The following is a 6,308-nucleotide window of genomic DNA, read 5'->3' as shown; positions in this document are numbered from 1 at the left end:
TGTGGTGATCCATGTTTCCGTCAGTGCCAAGAAGTCGAGGGACTGGAGGGAGGCATAGGCTGAGATGAACTCTGCCTTGTTGGCCGCAGATCGGCAGTTCCAGAGGCTACCGGAGACCTGGAACTCCACGTGGGTCGTGCGCGCTGGGACCACCAGATTAGGGTGGCCGCGGCCACGCGGTATGGAGCGTTTGTATGATCTGTGCAGAGAGGAGAGAACAGGGATAGACAGACACATAGTTGACAGGCTACAGAAGAGGCTACGCTAATGCAAAGGAGATTGGAATGACAAGTGGACTACACGTCTCGAATGTTCAGAAAGTTAAGCTTACGTAGCAAGAATCTTATTGACTAAAATGATTAAAATGATACAGTACTGCTGAAGTAGTTACACCAGGAACACACAATCCCTCCATCTGTGCTCAGACTGTCTGCAATAGGCTGAGAGAGGCTACACTGAGGGCTTGTAGGTCTGTTGTATGGCAGGTCCTCACCAGGCATCACCGGCAACAACATCGCCTATGGGCACAAACCCACCGCCATGGACCAGACAGGACTGGCAAAAAGTGCTCTTCAATGACGAGTCGCGGTTTTGTCTCACCAGGGATGATGGTCGGATTTGCGTTTATCGTTGAAGGAATGAGCGTTATACCGAGGCCTGTACTCTGGAGCAGGATCGATTTGGAGGTGGAGAGTCCGTCATGGGCTGGGGTGGTGTGTCACAGCATCATCGGACTGAGCTTGTTGTCATTGCAGGCAATCTCAACGCTGTGAGTTACAGGGAAGACATCCTCCTCCCTCATGTGGTACCCTTCTTGCAGGCTTATCCTGACATGACCCTCCAGCATGACAATGCCATCAGCCATACTGCTCGTTTTGTGCGTGAGTTCCTGCAAGACAGGAATGTCAGTGTTCTGCCATGGCCAGGAAAGAGCCCGGATCGGAATCCCATTGAGCACGTCTGGGACCTGTTGGATCGGAGGGTGAGGGCTAGGGCCATTCCCCCCAGAAATGTCTGGGAACTTGGTGGAAGAGTGGGGTAACATATCACAGCAAGAACTGGCAAATCTGGTGCAGTCCATGAGGAGGAGATGCACTGCAGTACTTAATGCAGCTGATGGCCACACGAGATGATACTGACTGTTACTTTTGAGTTTGACCCAACCCCCCCTTTGTTGGGACACATTATTCCATTTCTGTTAGTCACATGTCTGTGGAACTTGTTCAGTTTGACAGTTGACAGTGAGGACATTTCTTTTTTGCTGAGTTTATTTTAAAGTCAAGGAGTGACAGAGATGGTGAGAAAGGGATGGTGAGATCAAGGGATGAGTTAAGGTCGAGGGAAAGGGCGAGGAGAGGATGGGCAGAAGAGAAGGATGGGAAGAGGGGTGGGGAGAAGAGAAGGATGGGAAGAGGGGTGGGGAGAAGAGAAGGATGGGAAGAGGGGTGGGCAGAAGAGAAGGATGGGAAGAGGGGTGGGGAGAAGAGAAGGATGGGAAGAGGGGTGGGGAGAAGAGAAGGATGGGAAGAGGGGTGGGGAGAAGAGAAGGATGGGAAGAGGGGTGGGGAGAAGAGAAGGATGGGAAGAGGGATGGGGAGAAGAGAAGGATGGGAAGAGGGGTGGGGAGAAGAGAAGAGAAAGATGGGTGGGGAGAAGAGAAGGATGGGAAGAGGGGTGGGGAGAAGAGAAGGATGGGAAGAGGGGTGGGGAGAAGAGAAGGATGGGAAGAGGGGTGGGGAGAAGAGAAGGATGGGAAGAGGGGTGGGGAGAAGAGAAGGATGGGAAGAGGGGTGGGGAGAAGAGAAGGATGGGAAGAGGGGTGGGGAGAAGAGAAAGATGGGAAGAGGGGTGGGGAGAAGAGAAGGATGGGAAGAGGGGTGGGGAGAAGAGAAGGATGGGAAGAGGGGTGGGGAGAAGAGAAGGATGGGAAGAGGGGTGGGGAGAAGAGAAGGATGGGAAGAGGGGTGGGGAGAAGAGAAGGATGGGAAGAGGGGTGGGGAGAAGAGAAGCGGTGAGGAAGATGTGGGAGCAGAGGACAGGTGCTGATGTCCAGAGACACAGCAGGGAAGAGATCAGATCAATATAGCTCTGCAGATGCTGTACTATCAAGTGAAGTGTGTGTGGTAGCCTAGTCAACATATGTGTGTGCTTTAAAAGGAAGGAGCTTTACTGAACTGTAAAATGTTTTCACACACAGACAAGGGAAAGGGGGAACATGTGTGAGACAAAGGATGGCAAAACTGCCCCTAATTTTCAGTCATTTCGTATCAATTTGTAAGAATATAATCTAATCATTTAGAGAACCTCATAAGGCAGGCTATTTGCTGCCACATTACCATTAGGGTCAAATGCAAGTATGAACCTGTTGACACTGGATGATGTAATACATTATTCAGACTAGTTTATGTGTAAATGAGGCTACAATGACACCTCTTTCCCAATTCACCTATATTCTTCTCACCTGTAAAACACCTATCGATTTGTCATGCTATCAAAAGATGTAAAAGGTATTCTTATTTTATGTCGCCGGCATATATCATGTACCTATCATGCCTTTCCAGTAGGTACAGTAGCGCCACAGTAACTGAGCCAATTTGGACAAGTCCTGCACTGCATTTTATTGACAGTGTACATAGCCTACAATCATATGACCAAACGGTTTACCTGTGCGCTACCTTCTCTGTCTCTGCAGCATTGGAATTCACCTTTACGACATTAACGAGTCGTTTAGGAGAGGAGAGAAGACAGGACAAGCACAGGTTGGCTAGGGAATAGTATTAGCCTGCCGCTATAAGCTTTGGTGTTGCTGACGCCGGCGGTAATGCATCATCACTATGTTATTACGCAGCCGTGCTGTTTCATTGCAGGGCTTCAGTTTACGCTAATTTAAAACCTGTTCTGATTGGCTTGGTGTGTTACACTACTCTGGCAGACATGTTCCTATGGGGCAGTGAAGAAATGCCGGATTTAAGGGTCCTATTTCAATGTGTAGCCTTAGGCACAATATTTTAGAAGAAAGAAATAGCCTAATTTAATAGGGAAAAATAATTTTAAAAAATCCGTATTTTAATGGTGGTTTAATTGACTATGATAAACCTATCCATAGTAATTCCTTACTTGTTGTGCATTCTAAAATATAAATGTAGCCTATATCAACTCCCTTTTGGTTCTTTTAAAAACAAGTTTAAAAGAGTTTACTTGTTTCTTTCATAAGGCAAAGGTTACTTGGCTCTATTCAATCCGTATCGCTGAAGTATGCGTTAAAATGATCATTTCTGATTGAGCCGATTTATTCAGCATGTAGGCCTACCGTGAATGCAGTCTTCGCGAACAAGGAAACATAGACTTTTAATAGTCAGCTCTACGGATTGAATAGTCATTAGGGATTTACGTTATTTGTGAGGGATACCTCATCGTATCTCTCTCAAATGAAAATGGATGGGATTCCAGTAAAATATATTTTTACCTGACCCTCCCTGAACTTTTGAAAAACCACAAGTGATCCTCCCCTATACCCAAAATAATAATGAAAACATAAAGTGGATAGCAGAAAACATGCCTACCGTTTTACACTCATTCCTAGCACAGACCAGAGCCTTAGATATGCAATTTTAGAAACTGCTCCTCGTTTTTTACACGGCAAAGTAGCCAGAAGGTTGTGGTTTATATACAGGCTATTCTTAAAAAAGAGGATAGTCTAAGTTTGGAACAGTGCTAATGTTATCTATCAAATGTAAAAATTGAGCGCAACAGAACCAGTAACAACTGAAGTATCTGATCATTAATGATTTCATGAAAAAGCCATTCATTGTTTAACACAGCAGCCACATATCATACAGATATACAGTTAACTTTTTTAAATACAGTTTTATTCCATAATATTGTTACAAAATAGATTTGTGTTGACTGGGATTAGGGCATGGGAATATAAGAGCATCTTCTAGGCTAAATTAACAAACTAGGCATGCATAGCTCCACATATGATCCTCAAACTAAAGACTGGCCAAACTCTTGTTTCTAAAAGTGATTTCAATGGCACTGTAGAATGATTGTATAGCCTGAAGGCATTTTTCGTTTAATTTATTTCTAAGTAAAAAAAAATTAAAAAGATTTCCTTTTATACAGCCTAAGTGCTAAATGCATAGGCATGTTGTTGATGTGTGGAAATGCTGAGCACTCCTGGCAGCCTGTAGCATGTCACAAAGGCTATAGCCTTGAAATAATAATAATAATAATATAGCCTAAATAATTAGATTACCTGGCTGTCTCCTGACTGATTTAGAGTTAGCATGTTCTTCAATAATGGAAAACTTCAATTGGTAGTGGCAGAATCCTTACTTTCCAAGCTAAGTACGTGTTTTTGTCTCCTCATCCTCCCCTATAGAAGGTTGTATCGCAGCCTCTGAATGTCATGGAGATATGTCTTTCCCAGTCAATTTACAGCTTGTTTTTAGCATAAGGCATTGTGGAGTAAAGCCTCTTCATAGATCGCACTATATAACATTTATTTAAAACAAATCTTAAATGATCAAGGGGTAGGCCTATGATTTTTAGCCAATAACTTTAACAAAAGCCACAATACATTCACATACCCCCTCTTTAACAAAAACCTTATATACTCTCACTTACCCCCTCAAATCGAACCCTGGTTTTAATTTAACACCATGGTCTTCACTGACACTGAGATATTTAAGGAGTGCATGGTGACTGAAGGACTTGGCTGACCAAATCTATGGATGGTAGATTACCACCTGTCAGGTAGGTGTACCTCTTATTTCTTGAATAGGAGGAAATGGGCTCCAACACGAAGACCTCTTGTTTTAGAAGCCTAAAGTCAAATTAAAATGTAAACTGTTTAAATGAATTAGATCTTCTCGAATTAGCCTACTTTCAGCACCCATGCGCTGTCCACATAGTTTTGACATTAATTAGTTTGACATTAATTATTAATTTCGGTAGCCTATAATGACGTGAAGCTTGTTCTATAGAAAGTATTTGACTCTGTGTGCCACAAAGTATTTGACTCTAGCCACGGAGGGGGGGCATTTTCTTGCCTGCCGAAATCCCCCCCCCCCCTTCTAATTTCCTTAATTTTGTGGCTAGAGTCAAATACTTTCTGTGGCACACATCAGAGTCGAATTCTTTCTATAGAACAAACTTCATGTCAGGAAAGGCAACCGAAATGTATAATTAATGTAAGTGTGTTACATTAAACATAGAAGGAGTAAAATGTAGGCAAGCAATAAACATTTCAGAACAACTACTAGTCGAATAAGACATGGGAGAGATGACGAATTTTGCCAAAGAGATTTATTTATAGACTAATACACTTGAAACAAATAGTCAAACCGAAAACTGCAGACATTACCATGCCTCCCCCGCAATCAAACCGACATAAAAAATAAAATGAAATGCAGCCTAACGTGTTCAGAAATCTCAACTAGCAAGCAAGTCGCAGCAATGAAGAATTGAGTGCGGCGCGTTCACGCGAGGGGGGGTTCTGGCAGGGGGAGATTTTCGGCACAACACCGTCAACCTTTCTGTTACTGGCCCAACGCTCTAACCACTAGGCTACCTGCCGCCCCACAATGTGTTACTCGGATATGGCTTATTGTGAGGTCAAAAATAACTCTGATAAATAGCTTCATTATGGGCAACGAAGTAAATATCTCTGCCCTTAACCTTGTTTTTATTAAAATCAATTATAGCAATAGCAAGCTTACCTCCAGTCTTTCTTCTCATCTGCTTTCTTAGTGTCCAACAAACTTTCTCTGCCCTTAACCTTATTCTGAACATCTCCAAAACAAAGGTAATGTGGTTTGGTAAGGTGAATGCACCTCTCCCCACCGGTGTGATTACTACCTCTGAGGGTTTAGAGCTTGAGGTAGTCACATCATACAAGTACTTTGGAGTACAGCTAGTACAGCTAGGTACACTGTCCTTCTCTCAGCACATATCAAAGCTGCAGGCTAAAGTTAAATCTAGACTTGGTTTCCTCTACCGTAATCACTCCTCTTACACCCCAGCTGCCAAACTAACCCTGATTCAGATGACCATCCTACCCATGTTAGATTATGGAGATGTAATTTATAAATACTCTTCTGTAAACTGGTCATCTCTGTATACCCGTCGCAAGACCCACTGGTTGTTTCTTATTTATATAACACTCTTAGGGGGGAGTGAGGCCTATCTGAGAGATCTTCTGCACCCCTCATCCTCCACATACAACACCAGTTCTACCAGTCCCAATCTGTTAAAGGTCCCCAAAGCATACACATCCCTGGGTTGCTCCTCTTTTCAGTTCGCTG

Source organism: Oncorhynchus nerka, linkage group LG28 (genome assembly GCF_034236695.1).
Source record: "Oncorhynchus nerka isolate Pitt River linkage group LG28, Oner_Uvic_2.0, whole genome shotgun sequence".
Lineage (NCBI taxonomy): Eukaryota > Metazoa > Chordata > Actinopteri > Salmoniformes > Salmonidae > Oncorhynchus > Oncorhynchus nerka.
The sequence above is the reverse complement of the archived record's forward strand: the minus strand, read 5'-3'. Positions refer to the sequence as shown.